This window comes from Aphelocoma coerulescens, chromosome 7, assembly GCF_041296385.1.
Source record: "Aphelocoma coerulescens isolate FSJ_1873_10779 chromosome 7, UR_Acoe_1.0, whole genome shotgun sequence".
NCBI lineage: Eukaryota > Metazoa > Chordata > Aves > Passeriformes > Corvidae > Aphelocoma > Aphelocoma coerulescens.
The window spans coordinates 36,465,109-36,490,916 of NC_091021.1; the positions used below are offsets into that span (position 1 = coordinate 36,465,109).

Genomic DNA, 25,808 nt, shown 5'->3' on the forward strand with positions numbered 1-25,808 from the left:
CTGGATTCTTTAAGCATTACATGTGATTTCTTGCACTTTAAAGCTTCCGAGCTACTTGAATTGCAAGACGCAGAAGCTCTGCCCACAGACACTTTCTTGCTCCCACTGATTTCATGCTACAGCCAGAAAAGTACTAAATGCTACTTGTTTCATGGAATTTGCTGGTCAGTGGACACAGCATCCCCACAGACACTTCAGCTGAGCAGGATCTGTATCTGCCTCTGCAGCACACAAACCCCACCTACTCCTTTTTCATCACTGCACAAAGGTGACATTTCAGAAGAACCTGCTATACCAAAGTATTGTATCATGACAGGCTGAGAGAGCTAGGAGTGGTTCAGCCTTGGAAGGAAAAGGCTCAGGAGAGACCTCAGAACCCCTTCCAGTGCTTAAAGAGGCTCCAAAAGAGCTGGAAAGGGACTTTGGACAAGGGCCTGGAGGGACAGGACAAGGGAGAATGGCTTCACACTGACAGAGGGCAGGGTTAGATGGGATATTGGGAAGAAATTGTTCTCTGTGAGGATGGTGAGGCCCTGGCACAGGGTGCCCAGAGAAGCTGTGGCTGCCCCATCCTGGAAGTGTCCAAGGCCAGGTTGGACGGGGCTTGGAGCAACCTGGGATGATGGAAGGTGTCCCTGCCCATGGCAGGGGGGTGGAATGAGATGTCCCTTCCAAACCAAATCATTCTGTGATTCTCTAGGTCTAGGAGCATGAAAAGCCAGTATAAGGAAAATTACAATTTTCCAACAATTTTTTACTGTTTAGTTACCAGCATATTATTTAAATTCACAACTTTTACATTATTTTAGAACAAGCATACTAACTATTGTAAAGAAAGACATGCTATTGGTTACTATTTGTTTCCATTTCAAGATGCCTTGCTAAAAGTCTCCCCATTTCTGCATGCACAAAAGTCAGGAGTTATTTAACTTCCATAGGCGCAAAAAGCTGCATTTTTTATTTTTAATATCCCCTAAGGTTACCAATTCCTCTGCACTCAGCCATTGAGAAAACTATCTGAAATCCTGTGAAAACTTCAGATATGCAGCACAGATCAGTAAGTCTCATAATGAGAGGCCTCTCAGCACATTAATCTCACTCTTCACTACTGTCATTTACTTCCTGCTTGATTCCCAATGTTTCAGCTTTTCCTTTTTTTTTTTTTTTTATTTTGGTGGATTCTTATCTCCAAAGCCACGCAGGAACTGCCTCTGAGCAAGCACTCTCCTCCAATGCTTAAAACCAGGTGGGAATGCACAGAAAATTAGTTTCAGTGAGACTCCTACTCTTTTGTGTTTTTCCCTTTAGATATATCAACCCTATCAGCATTCTAAACACTCACTTTTCCCAAATAGTTTACAGTGTAAGAATAGATGATAAAATTGCTTCTGAAATTCTCTAACAATTAATTTTTCACTCTTTATTACGTTAAAAATCCATTTGCCTCTGTAACAAATGCTTTGTGAGGAGTATAATAAATTACCCCTCTCTGTGGCAGATGAAAATCTTGAGTGAGACTTGGTTCTGCTCTTCTGAAGCCCCTCACTGGGCAACATCAGACCAAAGCAAGAGCACGAGTTTCTTGGGCATCAGAGCAACACCGGGAACATCAGACGCCAAAGCGTGTGTAGGTGTATTAGCAGTCCTACCATCCATCTGTCAGAAATCTTCGATGTTCCTGCACATCACCCACTGGCAGAGCTGTCTGCCAAGCAAAAATATTATGAAATGTTCATTATATCCTCAAATCTCCCCCCCCCTCCCTAGGAGGAAATGGAAAAACCTGTCTCTCCACACACACAGGCTTCACATTCGTTACCAAGAAACGGTGAAAGACTTTCAAATTCACCCAGAAAAAAAATCTACCAAGAAACCAGGACTGGGAATTTAGATTTATTTGAGCAAACTTAACTTACCAGAGGATATGCTGACTTTTAGTTCACATATATCTCATTTTTAAGGTACGTTAAAGACAGAGTTTACAATTAACTGAACAGACAGCGTACAAAAGGCTTTTAGAACTACACCATATGGTCGAGGGAAAGGAACAATCTGGACTATCCACATTTCAATCTGCAGGCTTGTCCACCTCTATAACACATTGTATTGCTGTAATAAAATATTAAGATAGAATTTTAGAAGTGAAAATATCTATCTTTTGCACTACCAGGGAGCAAGGCATCCTACAGTCTAGTGCATTTAATAAATATTTTAACTTTTATGATTTTGCCTTGCTGAATCAGATATAGTCAATAAAATTCCCAATTCATTTAAAACTCTAGTTCCAGAAGGATATGGGTGGGTATTCATCTTATGCTTCAGGGAAATAAAAAATACCAGTTTACATGGGGTATACTGGCAGCAGTTAATGTAACAGATGACACATTCTTGGAAATTAAATAAAAGCAGAAAGAAAATAGCCATTGTTGCTCAGTGAAGGACTAATCACATGGTCACAGCTGGAACCAGTGTAAATCATTCATTAATAAAATTCTGTTGTAGTAGTCACTTTTCTTCTGCTTTTCAAATGCCAATAGAAAAAAAAGACCTCTTTCGATTCTTTGCAGAATGGAGACACTTACAAGTATTTCATAGTAACTCTTAAGCTTACTAAATCTTTACAGAAGAAAAATGCCTGCAAGGAATGCATTGTTGGTACCAAGGAAGTATATAAATACTTTTCTATTTTACATATAATCCCAGAACACAGTCCAAGGAGATACTTGCTTCACTCTGTACTAGCCTGAATTCTGATCACACAGAATCCAAATCTTGAGAAAAAAAAAATATCTGAAGCCTTTGTAAGGCTCATTTTATAATGTAAAGAATATAAATGCAGCCTTGTGAGTCAGATCCCTCAACGTGAACTAGAAAGTTGCACTAGATGAAATGCAGGCACTCCACAGAGATCATGCAATACTCAAGTATTCCATGATTACATAGTCTTGGATAGAGGTATCATAGGCTCATGGCCAACTCTGCCCAGAGCACGAGGTTGGACTAGGTGGCCTCCAAAGAACAGTTCCAATCTGAATCACCCTATGAACCCATGTTCTTTTACACTATAGAGCTCTCTCTTGAACTGTGACACTTATTTTCTCTTAAAAATATATATATATATGTATAACAACGGTTTCAAGTTTTGTGTTTCATTGCCACCAATAGCAGGAAAAAACCTCACAAATCTGTATGACTTCACAGGTAGTGAGTTATTTAATCACAAAAGTCAGATCATACCCTGCCATTACTCTGAAAGCAACCTCCTGGTATCTAAATTCTGGTATGTTCATTGTCCTACTCACAACACCACAGGATAAGAGGCCTGTTTTTCTACTCCTTTTGGAAAAACTACCAAGCACAGCAAACCTAGAGTACGCCATTTGATGCTTTCAACTGCCACAATATAAATTAAAGGGGATGGATTTTCCTCCACTCCAAAAGAAAAAAAATCAAAACCACCCCATTCCTCATCATCTGGTACAAACACAGCAAGAACAGAGCATTTAAAATTGTCAAGAATTCCTTTAATTGAAAGGTTTCTTTGAATTTAAAAGCTAAAAATATATTATCTCCCTCATTCTGTGCCTACTAAGCAGTCTGAGCAAAGACTTAAAGCACCCTGGCTTGAGAGGATATTTGGGTTTTACTGCCGAGCCTGCTAAGGACTTCTCAAATCTCCCCCAAGCCAGGGACCCCGGGAACACAGCAGCATAAGCCTCGTGCAGCCGGTGGGGACGCGCCGGTGCAAACTCCAACACATGCTTACATTTCCACATGATCAAAGGCTCAACTGCTCTGCTCTTCACTTTACTGCAGTTATTCCTACCTCACAGTGACATCCTCAGCAGAAGGAGATGGCTTGATGGAAAACTGGTTCACGTAAAAAAAAAAAAGAAAACTCCCCAGTTTTTGAGTAATTAACTTCAAGTGGGATGACGTGACAGTTCAAAGCACTGTCGCTGCTAAGAGCATTACTTACACACAGGAGGAAATCACTACCTAAGAAAACCTGAATATGTAAATGAAATGTAGCAATTCTGTCAAATTCAGAAGCAAAAACGACCCCTAAATATCGTGCTAACTTCTAATAATTGTTAATATTTTAACAGTTATCTGTGTACTCTTTGTCAGAGCGGGTAAAATCAGAAGGCAGGAAAGCGAATTGAGCATGGAAGTGCTAAAGAAAAATCTGTACCTAAAGCAACAGCAGAAAACATCAGCTCTCACACATGCACAGGCCATGATGCAGACAGGCAGCTTTTCTATAAAATACCATTTTCTGCTCTTCCTCTCTACAAGTAATAAAAACACTGCCTTTTTACAAACAGAAAAATGCAGTAACACAGATCCTGACTGGCCAGGACACACAGGTTAAGTTTCCTTCACGCTGCTTGGTGATGTGTTTCCATTTCAATTAAATTATATTTTTATTTTTACATAAAAGCTGTTGAAAAGTGTGTCCAACCAACTTACAACTTTTGTCCAGCCTGAGCCCCCCAGCCCCCTCAGCTGCTCCTCATCAGACTCCCTTCCCCAGCTCCATTCCTTTTCTCTGGACACAATCCAGCCCCTCAATGTCCTTGTCATGAGGGGCCCAAAAGTGAATGTAGCATTTGAAATGTGGCCTCACCCATGCCAAGTATATTATTTTAATTGCTTCCATGCCTAATTGGCACTATCTGGAAGTTCCCAGCAGCCAGGTGAGGTCATCACTCAGGCCATTGGGCTGGCAGCTGTAGCTCCACCCAGCAGCACCAGACACAGGGGCCCACAGCTCTGCACTCTTCTCATGGCCAGTGACAATCAGGAAAGGCTAGCAGCATAAAAAAGAAAAAAAATCCAACTTCTGAACATATACAACTAATAATCATTTTTCCTCACTGAAAACCCAGTACCCAGCTCTAGGTAGATTGGTTCTTTCAAATGAAGTGTGACAGGGTTAAAAAAAAAAAAAAAAAAATTAAAAAAAAAAGGCAATATTTAGTTCAACTAGGAAACAAATGACAGATACAAGCTAAAGTTACTGCTAGGAAAGCTAAAATTTATCTTTCCTAATCCCTCTCAACAGAAACAATAGGACAGAATTAAAAATGACAAAGTTAAGATGAGGGAGTACATTTGGGGGAGGTAAGAAAGGGAGACACAAGGAGGCTCATGAGGAAAGGCTGCTGCCACCCTCACCTAGAAAACAGCAATTTATTTCCATCAGCTCTTTAGATCACTGTAATGACTTTTTCACATAGACAAGCATCAGAATTATTAATCTCAGTGGCTATTACCCAAGTATGCACACAATAAACAAGTTCAAGCATTTAAACTTCTGGGCTGATTTACACTTTAAGTCAAAAGTAGCAGTCATCTATACTGAAAGATCACAATCAAGTTAATTCCATTAGTTTAGCTCATTAAGGCATAAAAGTCATCATTAGAGTTATATAAACGAAGATATTCACAGAAAAGAAATAAATATTTCCAAAACATGCTGCTCCTCTGCAACAGAAGAGAAACTACTGCAGAAAGAATGGTGCTGGGTGAGAGACAGGATAGTGAACCGCCCCAAGAGTGAATTTCACACTGTAGGGAGCAGTTGATTAATATTTTTGACAGTAACAGAATAAAGAGGGGCTGGGCTTAATCAAATAGCTGCTTTACAACCTAAATTTTATTAAATTTGTATCATAACTTTGTAATCGTGTATTAAAATGTGGCTCATGTTAGGCAGCAAATAGCTTTTAAATAAATGCTTTGCTCTCTTTAGCAAGACAAATCTTCAACACCAACTTTAAATACCAAAGCTGTCTCTCACTCAAATGCTTTCAGGTTTGTTTTTCTTTCCTCCTGTTGTATTCAAAATATGCAGACTTGGATACCTATAACTAGCACATAAACCTGAAATATGGCATTTAAATCCCTTCATTAAAAGCTAAGCACTCCAAGGGGCTGGAGACAGAAGCTGGAGCAAAGGCAACTACTCCCTCAACCAGGACCAGAGAGGATTTACTCCAAGAACCAAACCCCCAGAGCTTGGGGTGTCTCATTCTTGCATTTCCAAGGTGACACATTGCTGCTCTGTGATTTACCATGCGGTTGGTGAAGTTTCTTTGAAAAACCAAAACCAAGTGGCAAGCTTGGGTACAGGGGGGTGCTCTCAAAACGCTCACAGCATCACTTTTCATCTTTTAAGACATAAATTCATGTGATCTTTGAACAACTATTTATTTCACACCAAACCAGATATCTCCCTAAAGCTTACCAATACAGCCTGCAGGCATATTTCTTAAATAAAAGTACTGAATCCTTGTGTACTTAAAATTTGCATAGCAAAGGCATGAATCAACTATCACAGAAGTAGTAACACTGTGCAGCAACTGCTCACCTCTTGCAGAGCTAAAAATCCCCTGTTTACAGGGCTTAGGTGGGACTCTACAAAGTGCTTTTCCTCATGTTTCACAACTGTGAGGAACAATTTTCTTGCAGAATTCTGACAACTGCTGTTCAGGCTCTTCAATGCATCAGTTATGTTCATGGCATTTATACTTCGCATGTATAAAACTCTTTACTTGTAGATTTTATTTATTTCTGCCTAAAGGTTACTGGGATTCTACATCCCATGTCAATTAAATTACATCAGTGAGGCAATTATTTTGTTGGAATGTTCCAAATAACTTTATGTACTAATTCTTGCTGCAAAAAAAAATTATTTTTTGTTATAGACATGCTTCAGTTTTAACAAATCTAGCAAACTATGGGATTTCCAGCAGCACCTAAATAATTAGTAAAAGAAATATAAGGTGCTACATAGGGCTACATTTGACAGAATTAAATCACTTTGCTGCTCCAAGTGTTCAGAAAATAAGTAGCTATATCTGAAAACAGGGAATGAATAAAAGGTGTGAATTCTGTACATTTGTTAGAGCAGAGGAGTAATTTTTTTTTAACCAGAAGAACCAGAAACAAGTAAGTAGTGGAGGAAAGTCCAGCAGGAAAGATTCTGCTCACATGACCATTTGTGAAATATTTAAGGTTAAATTAATTTATTTTATATTAAGAGATCATAATTAAAGCTTTACAAAACCTACTAGCAGAGATTTACCGAGAAACTGTGATGGAGGCTACCAACATATGATACACTATCTCCTGTGATCTAAAAAAATTCTTATCTGCTACAGAACAGAAGTTAAATGCCAGTTGGCTTAAAATTTTCTAAGAAAAGGCTGTTTTCCAGAAAAGCACGTGGCTGAAATAGGGCTGCTGTTAACCAAAGGCTTCTAAAAAATACACCAGGTCTGCTTCTGCCAGCCTCCCTCGAGTTGCACCTACTCACATGAGAACTCCCAGAACTGGGCTCACATGGAATAGTCTATATGTCATGTTATATATTTTGATGTATTATATAATATTCATTGCATAATAATATTCTTTGTCACCTGGTTTATGTTTACAAACAAGTATTATATACACATGCATATTCTCACATAAGATTATGAACAATACCTGTTCCAAACATGTCCCAGCCTTAGATTCATTCTCCACATGAAGCCACCAGTGCTGTCCCATGCAAACACTGGCACAATGTGATCTCCTAAACAGCCATGACAACTAATGGAATTACACCAAAATACTACAAGCTATATTTATATTGGGATAGTCTTACCACAGTTCTTAAAGACTTCAGGAATTAGCTGTATCTCCTCAGCCCTGCTACAGTATAATTTGTCATTTTGATATTTTGCCTCGCCTGGTGAAAAACTCCTCCCACTCTTATCCTCCAGTGGAAGTAGCTCAGATTTAAACTGGCTTAAATACAGCTCAGGTAATATATACTCCCATGATGTCTTTTTTTCCCCTAATATCTTATTATAACTCACCAAAACCAACTAGAAGGTCTTTAGGGTTCCTTCCAACCCAAATCATTTTGTAGTTCTGTGAAAATAATTGTAATTAATATTAATAATTACATTACTTCCTTCCATCCCCAAGTGGAAATTTATGGTTCTTTTGCTAAGCAGAAGTCAAACCTGATAACCCAAGGAGCTTTCATATGAAGACTTCACATTAACATCTTAGAGATAAAAAAAGAAAGTTCTACTTCTTTGCCCCCAAATTCAGCTAATACAAGGCCACCCACCCGCTCACCACATCTCCATCAAGCATGGAATATTTGGTACAAGGAGGCTCTGCACAGACCCAGCTTTTACCTTATTTTTTACCAGTCTTGCTGTATTTACAAGAATATCTAATGAAACATTAAGACTCCTGAAATAACAAAATGGTCAAACTTTAAGGAGCCTGCATGCACGTGCTTTAAAATATACATGGTAAAATTATACATCTAATTATATGTATACACACAGTACATATTTTTAAATGTATTACAAATTACACATACAAAAAACTACTCCTACCCTGCTGCTATTATCATTTACATTTTATTTTTATTTAAACCAAAGTTCTTACACCTGTGGTTTCAGGGAACACAGCACCAACACCCACTGTACCAGAATGCCAGGGAAAGTAAATTCTAGTCAAATATTTCCTTTTGACTGAAGTGCAAATCGCCTGAGCTGAATGTGTACAAACTAATTAGCAAAGCAGGTATCCCCAAGCTGTGAGCAACTTCTCACTCCTCAGGCTACCCAACAGCCAATACTTCACCACTTTTAATGACCATCATCCTACAAGCAACCAAACCCTGCTCGGCCAACAAAATCTGAAGATTTTCAGAGACGTTCTTAATGTTCATTATTAATACTGAAGTGGAAGTTAGCACTTACAGTATTTTGAAGAACTACCCCCACTTTTGTGCTGGAATCACCAGAGGTATGATCATGGTATGCAAATCCCATTGGATTAAATGCCCTCATCAAAACATCTTATAGTTACATTAAAAATTGAAAGGGCATAAACAACTCTGGCAGCTCGGAGCTCGAGTTGGTGATCTTCGCAATTCATAAACATCGACACTTGGGCAGGTTTGCAGGGGAATACAACTAATTATTATCTTTTGCTTAAGGGCATGTACAGTGAGCTCTGCAGGTACTGCCACTGCTTTTAGCCTAATGTATTGCCTCTTCAAGTCTTTCAATATAAGAACTCGCTGCTGTTCTCTAAAGCATTTCCAGTGTTACCAAACTGCTTTATATTCAAAGAGAACACACTGAACCTTCTGAAAGATGTTGCTCAGGAAGAAGCAGCAGTTACAAAATGTACTTACAAATAGTGATTTTATATTGTGTGCTAAGAGACAAAATCATGGAATGGTTTGGGTTGGAAGGGACCATCAAGTTCATCTCATTCCACCCCCTGCCACGGGCAGAGACACCTTCCACCACCCCAGGTTGCTCCAAGCCCCATCGAGCCTGGCTTGGGACACTTCCAGGGATCCAGGAGCAGCCACAGCTTCTCTGGGCACCCTGTGCCAGGGCCTCACTACTCTCACAGGGAGGAATTCCTTCCCAATATCCCATCTCACCCTGTCCTCTATCAGTGCAAATCCATTCCCCCTTGGTCACTCCACGCCCATGTAAATTGTCTCTCTCCATTTTGTTGGTTCCCTTCAGGTACTGGAGGTTCACAATTATATCACCCTGAAGTTTCTCTTTTCCAGGCTGAACAATCACAACTCTTAGCTTTTCCTTGTAGGAGATTCACTCCATCCCTCTAATCATGTTCACCTGCCAGCACACAGTTTTTTGACAAAAAGGTCAATGCTTCATAAAACAAGAAAAAAGTGCAAGTCAGCAACTTTTTATGTAAGCAGCTTAACTTTTCAAAATTATTAAAACATCTACCTCAATGACTGATTAAAAACAAAATCACCTTACAATTTATCCACTATGAGTTCATGCATTGATGGCACTAAAAAAAGCAGGTATTTTGGGACTGGAAAAAGGAGGTAAAGCATAATTATTCAAACCAGAAGATTCTTAAGTTCAATTATCCATGGTAAAGTGACCACCAAAATCCTAATCTTGAAATAACAGAGCAAAAATTGCCCCATAACACAACTGGGGAGAGAACACTATCCACCAGCACCACCAGTGTAGCTCTCTGAATACTCACCTCCAGGTTATTTCACTCCAATTTTTGATTAGCTGATATCAAGTTTTGAGGTGCACTTAGTCTCAAACTTTGGGGAATCTTAGCCATTCCAAAAAGATAAAGAATCCTGTTTGCAACCCTATGAAAATGATCACTCCAGGCAATACTTTGGGTTCTTAACATTTCACTTCAATGCAGAATATGGCCCAAGTAAGACTAACTCAGTGTTTTCTGCTCAGAACTGTAAACCCCACTTTCATTTCTTCATGTAAGGGATTGGTATGATTGGTAAGGAGCAGTTTCACTACTACAAATAATGAGGCAGCAAATTATAGAAAATGATAACTTCCTGAGCAAACTAACAGCCTCTTCAGATACTATTTGTAATGTTTTTTCATTAACTATTTCCTCACTAAATGGCTTTTTGTTTTTAATTTAGATTCACAGATATGCCAGGCTTCTAAATAAAACATCAGTTCAAACACTAAAGACATTTTACACGTGGTTTACAGCTAATGAATTCCCAGAGTTGAAAGAAAACATTGCAAAGAAGTTAGTTAAAAACAGTAGTGAGATTCTGCAAATAGATTCAAGTCTTCAAAAGAAAATCAGTCCCTGCATGGAGCTTTAAAGCAGGTCTTTCAAGTTAGGATTAAACTAAACCTTTATTTAGTGAAATGACACTAAATAAAAACAGTACAAAAAGAAGCAAGTGTAAAAACAATAATAATCATCCCCAAATACCCTGGGTTTGGTACAAGAATCTCTACAGGTTCCAACAGCTCTGCTTGCAAGTGTGAGTTGGGGGCTCTGCTCATTTAGGTTGTGTTTCCATGACTTGACTAGATGTGCTTATTGAAAATAAATAGAACAATCACTTCTTTGTGATGAGGAGCAGCATCAGGTGGAGGAGTGGCCCACACTTTAATTACTGGCAAAGTAATGCACAAGGCTAAGCCAAAACTTCTTAGTATGTATTGCACTAACACTTGATACATTGTTATCTTTGATGCCCAAATTAATGTTTTCTATTTGTTCCTTGATCATAGAATGGTTTGGGTGGGAATGGACTTTAAAGATCATCTCGTTCCAAATCTCCTGCCATGGGCAGGGACACCTTCCACAATGCCAGGCTGCTCCAAAAGCCCCATCCCACCTGGCCTTGAACACTCCTAGGGATGGGGCAGCCACAGCTTCTCTGGGCAACCTGTTCCAGTAGGTTTTTGCAAATCACTTCAGATGGAGACATTATTTTGGGTAAAGCAGAGTTGAACACAGGTCAGTAAGAACAGGATGTATCACTAATACTCAGTGGCAGGTAACACACCAGGTCCTTCCAAACAGCAAGACAAAGCTCTAAGCGTAGGGAGCAACAGCATCTAAGAGAGTTTTAGCTGGCAGAGATTAAAAAAAAACTCAGAAAAAAGCTTTAGCAACCAAGATAAAGATTTTCAGAAACACAGTGACACTGCTGCCATCTGCAAATCCCTGCCAGCACATCCACAGTACCTGGGCTGACTCTCTCTAGGTGTGTTTGCATATCTGTGAAACAACACACCTTCCCTTCTGTGTCTGCAGACCCATCCTTTGATCGTGAATATAAAACAGCAGCAATCCTTACAAAGGAATGATAATAGCTCACTGCTTTGATACCTATGGCAACATGACTAAAAACAAGCAATTCAAAGAAACAACTAATTCAGTTTAGAGTTATGAAGTTATGAGCTTTTTCTTTTCCTGTGGTCTTTAACTTATCTGCAAAGCTCTTTCATCCAATTTTGTAAAGAAGTGTAAGTAGCCATTCTGAATTGATTATTACAACTTCAGGATGAGTGACACTTGACTGAAAGAGTAAAAGGATGTCAATCTCCTTTGTTTTCATTTTCAAAGAAGGAACAGGAAAATGTTCTTCTCCCTGCATGCTCTTCTACACAAAAAAGAAAGTTACAGACTCTGGTTTTGGCCCGTGGTCTTGGAGTCCATTCTCCCTCCACTAATGACTAATACATAGAATAATAGGCAAAATTCTTCAGCAGTCTGGACAAAGCAAGCTGAACAAAAAGTGTTCTTTTACTAAAATAAAGTTGATCCTGCACACAGAATATCTGCAGGCCCAATTCACCTGTAATCTATAGTTTTCCAATGCACAGAAGTTACCAAAATACCATATGGCTGTTCTTGACTGCAGCAATTCAATACATTCAAGGATGCAGGCATTCACTCAATTTTTTTTCTTTTTCTTTCTAAAATTTATGTTTGGCCCCAGCAACTCATCTTGTGCCATAAAATGTTTATGGTTTCAACTTGTATGGAAGAATCCAGCAGCCTTCAGAGATCGAAGGGTCATTCTCACTGTCAAACCCGGAAGTTTCACAATGATAACTTCATTTTCATTACAGCTTCACAAAAGATATAGAAAGACACAACTCTTTCAGCTGCCAATAGCCTTACAGACTAAAAACATGCAACCCCAACCAGTAAGTTTTTGCTGACCATAGAACACACAATTAGGTCTTGTTAAATGCTTTCACAACCATAGAATAACTTATGCATTTTTAAGACTGTAAATAAATTGCCAAAAAGCTACATGACAAAACACAGCTTGTCTGCATAAAAAGTTTAAAAAAAAACCAACCCACCTTTATCTTCTTTCAGTACAGCAGATGAAAGCATATTTTAAGTCATTATTTCCTCTTTAGGCTTCCCCCTCTAGATGCAGGGAGGGGTTTTAGTTTCCATTCTAACCTGAGATGAACCAGTCGGCCCAGAAAGCTCATTCAGTGCTTCAAAACTATCACACTCTAAAATTCAGGGTTTGTTCCACAACTTTGATGCTCCAGGTGAGCCAGGATCAAGAGTTCTGCACAGACTGTAACTCAGTGAGAATATTGCTTCCTACAGATCCACACCCCTATTCTGCTACGGGGTCTCTAAGCCAGTAAAGTTAAATAACCATAAGTGAAGGGGTGTATATAAATAAAAATACACATTTTTATATAAAGTACGTATTTTGAAGACTTTGAACCCATCCCCAAGCAATATTTTTAAATTGTGTGTCCATAAGACATGCTTAGAATTGCTCTGCTATATGAACATATTAATGAAAAATTAAAAAACAATGCCCCCCCAAACAATAAAAAATACAAGACAGAAAATTGGCATTTTAAGATTTAGTTCTGCAAGAGGTATTCTGACTACACTAGGGTCCTACCAAGCACCTTGTCCCAGCTGAACTGGCAGGTTCCAGCTAGCACCCATCCAGCTGTTGCTCCCTAGCAAACATCTGAGTAACTACCCCTGCATTGTCTCATTAACAAAAACAAGAATTAAGACAGTGTCACCAAATACACTGAAACAGTGAGTTAATGAGATTACACACTGGAAATCACCTAAAAATAATTATTAGCTGTTTACCAGAATCCTGTGAAATTTCCAGTAGATAATATTCAAATTTAAGTTGTCAGAAAAAAAACCCTACCAGCCTATGTATAAACAGATATGAGTACAAACCATGCACCATCTCAAGGTCTGCACTTGCCTCTTCTGCATGGGGGAAAGTGTGAGAAAGGGTTCTCGTTATATTCTCTGAAGCACATTCACAGAAGCAACCACACGATTCAAGTGTCTGTGCTCCTTCCTGGCTGCTGCTGTTTGAACACAGGATATTGTTGTGCTTTGCACTAAGACATGTACCTCCGATTTTAAAGTGCTGTGTTCTCATAATTCAGGGGAAAAAAAAGCTTCCAGCAGCAATAACCTACAGAGCAATAGAAGACTTCAGAATATCAGAATAATTTGGATTGGAAGGGACCTTCAAGAACATCTTGCTCCAAATCCCCGCCACAGGCAGGGGATCTTTCCACTATCCCAGGGTGCTCCAAAGCCCCATTCAACCTGGCCTTGGACACTTCCAGGGATCCAGGGGCAGCCACAGCTTCTCTAGGCAACCTGTGCAAGGGCCTCACTGCCCTCCCAGGGAAGAATTTCTTCCTTTCCTGGTTTAAATTAAGCTTCATCATTTATAAGCCTCCAATAATTTTGAAAAATTACATAGGCTGACACCAACCCTCTATTTTTTTACCCTTAACAGTAACACTTGGGTACCAAAGCCTACACATGGACATCAGTAACATTTATGGAGCCACTTAACTGCACACTGTAGCATAAAACAAGTCACAGATGAACAAGTTGTGTTTACCTACCCAGAATATACCTGGAATAATGAGATACTGGAAGTTGGTCACCTCCAAGGGCAGTACTGGTGGTCTCCATCTGATCTCCACTCACCCCAATGAAGACCCATTTGCCCTCAGGCTTGTGATTGCTTTGTGTGTGCTCAAGGTATTTCAGTGTCTGTGCTCCACACCAGAGGAAATTGTGCATAATTAAAGTATTCTAGAAAAAATACTCAGGTAACTTTGAGCTCCAGTTTCAGAGGAGAAGGTGAAAGTTTCATGGAGTTGCAATGACACTTGGGCACCTGAATATTTAAACGATTTCTGACAATGGCAGTTCAAAGACTCAAAGTTTTGAAAACCTTATCCTATATAATGCAAATCACAGATGGCTGGACATTAGGAGGAATTCAAAATGCACAATTTTTTACAGTTTGTAGTAAAAAATTACACAATATGTAATATTTGTGTGAAACACATTTCTTTTTTTCTCTCATCACATCAAGTTCTCTCACTTGGGAGAGGGAGGGAGGGAGGGAGAGAGAGATACTGTTCTTCCCACATGAGGCTGCTTATCCCCAGCTCAGGACAGGGGTGTCCTTCATGGCCCCTTCCACCTCCTGACACACACCAGAACACAACACTCCTCTATGGTTCTGTGACTGTCATCTCTGCCCAACTCCTGAGGCTACTTTTGTGCAAGAAGCAGTGTCAGAGGCATCACAGCTCTGGCAAAATTCCCCATCGAGAAAGCATTGTGGTGGTTGTAAGCAATTTAAGAAAGAAGGAAGGGCCTGGAGTTTTTGTTGCTTACTCCTGTATCTCAAACTTAATTAAATTTGAAACATGGCAGAAATTAGGACACAAACAAATAATTAAAACATTAATCATAAATGAATTCACAGCTTAAAAATATAGAGTCCTTGGCATGGATTTCATGTGAGTAGCTGAAAGTCTGTTATTTCCTGTAGCACCTACTCTTCTGTTAAATTCAGTACAGGTTGCCTGATGAATTCAGAAGTTACTGGAAAAGAAAGAGGAGAGAAGGAATGGCACTGACACACCCCATGTCACATCAGCTTGTTTCCTTAAACAGACCACACTTAGAGCGGTTTTAGAGGCACATTTCAACTTGAAGATACAACCAAATTTATTCATTCTCAATGTGAGGAAAACTAATTTTTCACACCAAAAGTATAAAATACAATCTCAATTCACTGCTGACTAAAATTAGTTTGAATATATATTGATTTTTGTGGGGGAGGCAGTGGGGTGTTAAATAAATATATATCTGAATGGCCAAATATTTTTGGTCATCTCTTCCTACTCTGCTGTAGGTCCCAGCTGTCATTTAGGTCTGTCACTCTTTCACAGCCACATGAAGCCAGTCTACTTGAATTACAGGTGCAGCCTAATTGTTAACAGACATACTTCATTCATGATCTTAACATCTCCCACTTCTGCTGCAACCACATAAATCCAGGCTTTGATTAAAAAGGAGAAAAACAGAAATCAAACATGTTGCTAATTGTGTCGTAAAAGAAAGATTCCTTTGCCTCCCAAAACCTGCAGCCTTGTCACACTTACCAAACGCTGGAAGCACCATGTGAACTGTGCCATCATTTCAGGGCAAGCAGAGTAAAAAATCATTAGTAGGCATCTACTAACACCAAGAATTCCAAACCCATCAAGCCTCTCAAACAGGGAACTCTCTCCCCTTTTCATCTAACAAACACATCATATTTATCAGAAGCATTATTACCTGCATCCAAAACTGGGAGCAGTGAAATACCAGGCGGTGCTGCTTCAGAGGTTTTCACCAAAGCAGTTTGGGAATCTTGGCTATGGATCTCAGTGGTGAGCAGTACCTCTTCCAATCCATCCTATCTGCTCCAGCCCAATGGACAGATGGCAATGTGCAATTTTCCTGATTGTAGTAGAGTTCTTTAATCTAAATAGTTGGGGGAAGAAAGGAAAAGATAATTTAAGCTCATCTGGTCTAACTTTCCAACCATTTTAGGCTTAGGAGAGGCTAAACATTGTCCAGAGAGGTTGTGGTCTCCCAGTCCCTGGAAGTGCTCAAGGCCAGCCCTGGATGGAGCTTGGAGCAACCTGGTCTAGTGAAAGGTGTCCCTGCCCATGACAGGGGGTTGGAATTGGATGATCTTTAAGGTCTCTTCCAACCCAAACCATTCAGTGATTCTGTGAAGAAGTTCCATCCAAATACTGCCCAATGCTACATCATACATATATTTATCCCAACTACCTTCCGTAGTCTAACAATATCTGTGAAGACAGATCAAATAAAGGCAAAAGACAGGTGACCCCCTTCTGGATCTCCAGAGAACAACCAGTCCAAACCCTCTGCTCAAACCAGAGAACAGGAGGGTCCCCAGGACCACCTCCAGTTCTGAGTATCTCCATAGATGGAGCCTCTGAGGCACAACTTTGCTGTGAGTGACTGAAGTTCCACCTTTGGTCACTCACAGCAAAAAACTTCTCATTTTACCAGAATTTCCTCTATTTCAGTTTGTGCCCCTGAGCCCACTCATCTCAAGGCTGAACCGTCCCAGCTCTCTCTGCCTCTCCTCGTGTCACCCCTGCAGTCTCACAGTGGGGTTTCCCAACCTGTTTTCTGTACCAGCTACAGTTTTACTGTATTTTGATGACTGAACTACATGACTAACTGCAGATGTATTTCTCCAGTATTCTTTGCATCATCTGAAAAATAAAGCAGCAAAAATTAAATCACTAATGAAATTGCTGATAAAGTGGGCCATAAACACATTGGAGAACTAGAAGATGCAGGCCTTTCTCATCTCATTAAAAGTTACTTTAAGAAACAGGACATTTTTAATCTTTTCCGTCTCAGCTATATATAACCTAAGTTTTTATATCAAAATAGTGCATTGCAAAGACTTAATGCTTCAAAAGAAATTAGTTAAACATAGCAATAAAGGCCACACATGCAATCCTACTAAGAAAAAAAAATCAGCTTTGTCTCACAAATCCTTCTATCACAAAACCATAGTGACCAGCATTTTATTTTTTTTTTTTTAGCTTTTAAGCTTTCACTGATGGAAGTCCAAGTTAACCTTTACTTTATTTTGTCCTGGGCTAAATCCACTGTGACATCCTTTTTGCCCTTTTAAATACAAAAATTTCTTGGAAGGCTTCCAGTACTTTGAAATAAACACATTTACAAGATATGCAACAATTAACATGAGTGGCTCTAGAGGCTCCTGAGACAGCTCTGAAGTCCCTATGATGTGATGTCCAGATATGTTTATATAACTTTTTTTATTTAATAGTTAATTTCAGAAATCACTCCTTTACCATCTTTAGCAAAGTGGGTGTGAACTTTCTACTCCAAACAAAAAATGATATGGGAAAAGAGAAACAATATGAAAAAAGCAAAATGACATTAAAAAGGCACAAAAATGACATTAAAGCAGTACAAGTTTATGCTTAATGATGTCTAAAGAGCAAGCTGACTTTGAGGCACACTGAAAATGACCATTTCACCCTGTAGCTGGTTGTGTTGGAGCCAGGGGAGCAACTGCATTAGACACAAAGATCAGAAGATTGTGATGCTTATGCACCTACAAGTTGACATCTGCCCACTTCTCAACCACAAGTCCCACTACATGTTTCTACTTATTTCTCAAAATTACAAGGCTTAATACGCTTTTACTTCAATTTTCACAGAAGAACTTGAGATTCTCAACAGCAGCAGATCTGTGAGAGTTTCCAGTCCAAGCTTCCAAAGAGATAAAGCAGATATAGGATGAGAACATATTTTTCAAAACAAACACAAACTGGCCAAGTCTGAGGTCTTTTACTCTTGGAAACTATGGCAGTAAGTTAAAATAGCTCCTCAATCACCTGCAATTATCTTCAAAAGTTTCTGGAATTCAGAAAAGCTCATAGAACAATGAAGTGCCAGCAAAGAGCTTGAACTCCAAGAAAGAAGATTAGCAATTAAGTTATAAATTAGTTTCTTTTTTTTACTAATCTTTTTTAATGTATAATTAAGTCAGGAAAAATTCAAAAGTTTCATCCTACCTGAAAACAAGGGATGAACAATTCTAAGGATCTCTTCCAAATAAATTTTTATGTTTATTATTATTGGAACCATAGTAAGATCAACACAGTACAAAATGGAAAAAAAATGGATGAAAAGATGCTTCCACATCAGTGAAGCAGCACAGAGGTCCCAGACTGCTTTGTCCATGCTGAACATCAATGAAGAATAAAAAAATTCAGAAGTAACTCTGAGTAGAATCCAGGTAACAGTCCCAATTCCCTACACAGGCTCTTGTGCAGAGATGTGGCTCAGCCCAGTGTTTTTAAAACATATGGGTTTTAAAAAGTTATCTGGGAAGTAGTCAAATAGAATTTTTCTTTAATAGCTACATACACACTGTGGCTCTTCAGTTCAGCCAATTGGCAGAAACATTAAACCCCCAAACTTTTATCGTTTTTACAACATGTAGAAGTTTTTTTATATTTCATGCCTTTAAGAAGTACAACTAAACAGAGCACTACTATAATTTTCTAATTATATTTTCGCAAGTTTTTAATGTCATAATTTAAATTATGAACTCTTTATTTCAAGATGATTAATTAGAATATGTTCCATTTGGGGAACAAGAGTTCAATATCCCACCATCAATTAAACAAAACGCACTCCTTTAGTTTAAGATTTAAAACCAAAATGCAGCCAAAAAAGTTTCTTCCTTGTATCTGTCAGATCACAGAAGCATCCAATACAGCAGGATAAGGTTGCCAGAAAACCCTAGCACTTTCAAAACCATATTATTTAGTGCAGTGGCTTAGTGCTGAAGCTGCACCAGAAATGACATCCAAGCGTAGGACAGTAAGCCTTTTTGCCAATGAATTTTCTTGTAAAGTCAACAATTATAATTTATTCTGATCCTTTGTGTCATCATATTAGTAGTTATTTTTCTGCAATCCCAGAGCAGCAACAAATAATGCCACAGAAGAGGACTGATATAATTACAGGCTGAAAAAGATAGGCCAGCACCCTTACACTCAAAACTACCCTCTGTGGCTCCTTCATACCCCATATGTTGCTAATAAAACTGTTTGAATCATACCTAGGAGACAGTTTTACTGATATTGTATCAGGTCCCTGGGTTCTTTGTATGAGATACGATGTCACCAGCACTATAACTATGCAAATTCTGTGATACAGGATCCCACTGGACACAATATTACATACGTAATTCGCAGTATGAAACTGGGCATTAACAATAATTCTACTGTTATATAAATGAAACCACTATGTTTATTGAAAAGCTCGCCACACTACAACAAAATCAAATTTAAAAAGCAATAAAGAGCAACTGATGTGCTCATAGCAAAGATGGCAACATTGGTATTTTTCCCCAAACAATGTAAATTTTGCTTTGTGTCCATGTGATAGTGCTTTACAGAAACTTTTAGCAGTGACACTAAGCAAATGCAACCCCATCAACAATAATAATGACTTGAAATAGGAACCTACAGAGTCCCACTTTAAGAAACAACCATATGATGTTCAGCAAGAATCACTGTATTCACATACAAATGGGATTCTCAGCTTCTGCTACTAATCATGGAATAAATGATAAACTATAGAACTGCAGCAGTAAGAAACCAACAGCTTGGGGATATCAACACATCATGCTGAAGCACCTCAGAAGAATCATCCTGTGGTCAGAAAACACCTGTGCTCCAATCCTGCATCAGATCTCTGCGTGACCTCAGGCAAACAAGGCTTCATCCCAGCTGGCTTCAAGTGAAATAAGGTCCCTCATCTTTTGTCCTACTTAACTCTGAGGCTGCTGCTTTACACACTCCACATACACCTGAAAAAAGGCAGGTCAGAGATCTTCAGATCAGTGTTGGAATAGACAGGTGCAATGAGAAAACCTGACAGCACAGGCAGCTTGGTGCACATTCCTCTTATCCATGTTTCCAGTGATCTCTTCCCTCCACTATTAATTTATTGGTTTGCTGCAGGTGGGGAATGCTAGAGCTTGTAAGGAGTCTATTTTTGAAAGAAATCAGAAAAAAGGTAACAAGCTGGCATGATAAAGTGAGTTTGGTAAAGAGCCAGACTGAGGAGATAAAAGGATGCTATTTTGCCAAGGTGCCATGGGAATTAATAAATCAGATAATTTTGTAAGATAAATTGTACAGTAAATTTGTATTGTAAATTGTCTAATACATACAGGGAAAACCATAGCTCAGTATTCCCTGGTATTGTTTTTAATGGCTTCAACTACAGCTAGAAAATAAATGACACACAGCACAAGTAGCTAAGGAGTCTCACTCTGAGGTGCTCCAACTCTAAGTAACTAACAGAAAAAAAACAGAGTTGTAACCAGGCACTTGGTAAGGAAGATGAAGAACTGATTTATTACTGTCCCTTGTGTGCTTCCACTACAGTGGCAGCTTAAGCAGTAACTTCTAAAGTTTTCCACCACTCTCTGTGCAATACAAGAGCCATAACAGTTTTATCCTGTTTTAAAATCAATAAATAGCAGCTTAGGTGACATCTGACAAGGCAGAAAGCTCACACTTCTTCCCATGAACATTCTGCCCTCTGGTATTGCTGCTACATTTTACCATCATGCAGTTCAGAGAGAATTATATACCTATTTCCAAAGTTTGAAAAAACAACCCCCTCCTTCCCAAATATGGCCCAAAGCTGTTATGAAGCAACTTATTTTTAGAAAAAGCACTTATGCAGATACTTAATTTTAATTAATAGTCTCACTGACTTCAACATTTGCACAGCAAGACAACTCCACGCTTCAATTAAAGCCTGCACAGAAATGCTGTGCTGATTCATGGCCAAAAGCATGACAGGAACATCATTATATAAAATGCTCATAAAATTTAAAGAAAAAAATGTAACAGGAACCTCACCTTTAAACAGAACATTAAACACTCTCTAAACCTCACAGCTTGAGCAGAACTTGCAGGCTGCTGAATACGTGAATGCTAGGAGTAAGACACATTCAATGAAATTATTTCAGAGTGGGCAAAAGAATTTTGGGGACAGATCTTAAGTGGAGACTACAGCAGGCCCAGGTCTCCATCCTTGGTATCTGCCATCTGCCATGGCTGGGTTTCCAGGACTGGAACACTCTTTACCAGGAAAGTGGAGGCAGCTGCACCTTTACTTCTGATCTTTTTCCATTGTTCACACAGCACATAAATAGATTTCTATCAATAACCAACATTTCTATCAATATCAAATAATTATACCCAGGCTAGTTCAATCAGATTATTCTGGGCATCTTCAGCAGACATTCACTTCCAGTGAAGAGTCACTCTGAGCTGCAATTTCACTTGTTATAATATACCTATAATAAATCTAATTTTGAAATAATATGATACCTAAGAAACACAAAGCTTTATTTTCACTGTCTATGTAATATCATAAATTAAGCTTTACTTTTAAGGCAGAATCCATAAAGAGAATTGGCAACAATTTTTTGTTACAATACTCTGGTCCTGTTTATAATCAAAACTGTGGCACCTGATGGCCTGTGACTCAGAATTTTAGAATTGTAAAAAAAAACCAAAAAAAAACAGAAGAACAGAACAGGTAACAGAACTCAAGTAAGAAACAGATAGAAAAAAGCAGGCAAAAAATGAACACCTGAGCATTTTCCTACAGGAGTAATTTCTTCCCAGGATATCCACTTGTCTCCAGCTCAGCACTAGCCTTGCCAGCCTGCCCACACATGAGCTAAAATAAAGCCCAGCCAGACCTGCCTTGGCTCTGCAGAGCACCAGCTTGTGCATTTCCCCAACCGTTTCACACCTAATTTACAGAGTACATTTATCCTTCCCCATATCGAAGAGATCTAACCTGGAGAGTGACTAGAATCAGAATCACTTAATTGATTAACACTTAAGTGAGATGCAGAAAGCAAACAGAACACACTGGAAGACTTTCTGAAAATGCATTATTTTTATTCTGACTCCATTAAGCAGCCCAGCACTTTTGATGGATTAATGAAAGAACTATCAAGAAATAATACAGAGGAGGAATGCTGAGAACATGCCAACACATGATGAAGTGCAGACACCTTTCTAGAGTCAAGCCAGGATGTTCAGAGAACTATAGGGACATGTGAACTTGCCCACTTGATCAGTCACAGAGTTCATTTGATTTTTATGAAACAGCATGTTGGTAATTCCTCTCTGGATCACAGACTCTAGTACTCATTAATTTACAACACAGTCATTATTCCCACAAAACTCACAACACATTTTTTCACACAAAAAAGTCTACTAAACATTCAGAACTGAAAACATTCACCTTCAAATTAATACCAAAAAGCAGTCAATGAGCATATGTATACAAGTAAGGACTACTTCCACAAACCTTGTGAAGCAAGACACAACGTTTCATTTAAAGCAGGAACTGAAGACAAGCCCAGGAAGAGTAGGAGTAAATAAGTTTCTAAACAAACAACTTACAGAGATGCTTTTTAACAGGACCAGACAAAACATTCCTTACAGTTGCATTTACAAGCCAAAGCTGACCTCAGGCACCACACTGGGTATGGATGAGAACCTACGTGGATACTGACCTTAATAATACTACAGGAGCAAATTTTGCATAGGGGAGACTTGCTGTTGAACAAATGTTTTCCAATGTATTAGGCATAGAGAAGCTTTTTTTCTGCATCAAGAACCACACGTCACATTCCTTAAACTGTTTCTTTTCTTGACCAAATACACTGTGGACAACCCAGAGAAGATGCCCCTCGGTGTTCCTCTTTGAGGTTCCCAGCTGCAGTTTCCACTAACAGTAAAAATACATTAATTTTCCCCTCCTCAAAAATCACAGTCAAGTGCAAAAAAAAAAAATATTCTAAGTGTTTAGAGACCATCAACACTAAGGTCTGATGGAGTTTCTTTTATTGATGTTAAATCAAGTGCCACAGAGCCCACACTAGTGCAAAAACAGGGAGAGCTGAGGATGACAAGCAGCAGGAATGGCTGTGAAAGATGCATGAGAATCCTGGAACAAAACTAGTGACTGGTCTAATTTAACACAAAAGGAAATAAACACTAATTCCACACTTACCTAGATCTACTTATGCATAAAGGAGATGAGATATATTTAACTGTGTATACCAACATCAGTCACAGGTGCAGAACTTCACTTGTGACCCTGAAACATCTGCAGCTCCTCTCACAATAGGGATAACATCAAGGCCATAATTCCAAGCAGAATCACTGTCCAGCCAGACACAGAATGATGCAGGACTGATCACTTGTATCACACCACAGTCCAGACATTTTCTCCACATACTCCTGGACCTTTTCACCCACTCAGGAGTGAACAGACAAGGGGAAGGGAGCCAGCCCACAAAAATAATAATGGTCCACATCTCAAAACCCAAACTGTAAATCATCTCCCTGATCATAATGAAATGAACCAAGAGTTTAATAAGACTGGACACATTTTTCTTTGTACTCCATAGATTAAAGAACAATTAAGAGGCTGGAAGCTGCAAAGTGACTTAAGCTAAAGTTACACAATTGTGTGGACAAAATTCATTTGGCCACAGGAAAGCATTTACATATTTAACACAGGCTATTTTAAACAGATTTATATTGGCCTAAAAATAGCATCTTGAATAGATTATTATTGCAGTAAAACACTTGCTTTATACCTGAGTAACAAGATCACCAAATGTAAAAACCCCCACATGCCCCATGCAGAATGTGCAGGCTCTTAATCATTTCTCTCTCTCTGCCTCAAACTCCAAGTTACAGAGCTTTAGACCACCATATTCAATTAAATAAAATTCAGGCTATAATTTTCTAATGCTTTCTTTACAGTTAAATACAACACTGGCCAATGCTTACCAGGTTACAATGCTAAGCAATTCAAGTAATAATCACAATGATAAGTGTGTAATCGAATGACCATTTGCCTTGATTTATATGAACCATCATATATAATCCTCATGCACCCATTTTAAGTCACTGGGAATGATCATATTTTTCCTGATCTGAATCAGTGCTCAGTCGGAACTTAGGCACTTCATTTTGGTTTTTTTTGTATTAACCAGAATCAGTCTTCGCACATAGTAGAAGATGCCTGGGGCTGCACAGTCCTCTGCAATCTCAGCAACTGGCCCTATCATTCCCTGTGATAGTTATGCTGAAAAAAATAAGATCAACCAAATTTCCAACTGCCCTTCCAACTGTGGGAGAAGCAGATCAGCCTGTTCTTTACTTCTGAAGAAAAGGTCCCAAAAAGGTTAGCCTTTCATATGAAATACAGATCATTAACACTGGATACACAACTATTTTGATGCTCACTTTTTGTCTGTATAACTGGGATTTGGTTGTATCCATTTCAGGATGTTCTGTACTTTATATCTGTGATCTTTAAGGTCCCTTCCAAACCATTCTACAACATACATATATGTGTACATATGCACACACGCTATTAGCTTGTTTTCAAAACCAATGTATAATGGAGAGACTGCTTACTGAATCAGAAGGCACCCATCCAATGTTAAGTCATTTCTCTTATTCTCAAACTACTGTCCTGATGACAAACTATAATTTATCAAACAAGTTTCCTTGTAGTTTGCCCTCACTGCAGAAATCACTAAACCACACAGTAGGGATTGGGAAAAGTAGGTGCACAGTGTGCCAGTTGGCTCACTGGGAAGTGGTACTTAGTTTCACCACAAGCCACAGTTACTCTGTCCCATAGAGAGAAAAATCTCTTCAAGGCTGACTGTCTTCCAGAATATGAAGTCTAGACCCAAAACTCATATTGTATCATCTAAATTTACGCAGCAAAACAGTGTTTAAGCAAGGGTGGGGTCTGACCTAGCAACAGCCTACTATATTTCCCTTACTTCAAACATACCTTACATACAGAAAAGGACTGATGTTGTATCAGTCTTTACAAACAGCAACACTGGCAAATAAAAGTACATTATCTGGGGAGTCAAAACCCATTTAAGTTAAATTTGTGGCTCAAAAACAGCTCAATCTTTTTTACATTTTGAGACTGTTTTAAGAATATAATTGCTTTCTTTGAATAGGACATAATACCTGCCAACTCTCAAAAAAATGGAGAATATAAGGAGTTTCAGGAAAAAGATTTGGGGTTAGAAGACACCAGTATCAGAGTAATGAGACAGTTACCTGATGAAAGCAGAGATGGTGAAAAAACATGATCAAGTCCTATAGAAGTCTGTGTAGAAAAGTGGTTAACAGGGGGAAAGGAGGTTGGGATTGAAGGCTTAAACCTAGCAAACTGAAAATATAAAAATTTTGATCCCCTGAATTTTTATGCGATTTAATGCTTGGAAAACAGAGATACAGCTTCAGCCAGGAGGCCAAGAACTACTTAAGGGCTGAAACACCATAAAACACTTATGTCAGACTGGCTTTCATGCCATACCAGAGTACAACAGAAGAGCCTCAGCAGAAGTAAGTCCTCCTCCTTTGTAAACCCACCACCATATCAAAATAACATCACTAACATTTGAGGTTCAACCTCTCCCACACCCATGTCTTGGATGACCT

General features: G+C 38.9%; 1 protein-coding gene across 9 annotated transcripts in view; it reads right to left on the bottom strand.

Annotated features, from left to right (window-relative positions):
• GTDC1 (glycosyltransferase like domain containing 1) overlaps positions 1–25,808 on the bottom strand; it is a 198,123-nt gene that overhangs the window by 158,578 nt on the left and 13,737 nt on the right. For 8 of the 9 annotated variants that reach the window (XR_011152049.1, XM_069021295.1, XM_069021294.1 and 5 more), the window contains one exon: positions 15,979–16,167. The exons of the other annotated variant lie outside the window; for it this stretch is intronic. The gene's annotated coding sequence lies outside the window, so the exon portion shown is untranslated. The remainder of the gene's footprint in view (positions 1–15,978; positions 16,168–25,808) is intronic. 9 annotated transcript variants of the gene reach the window in all.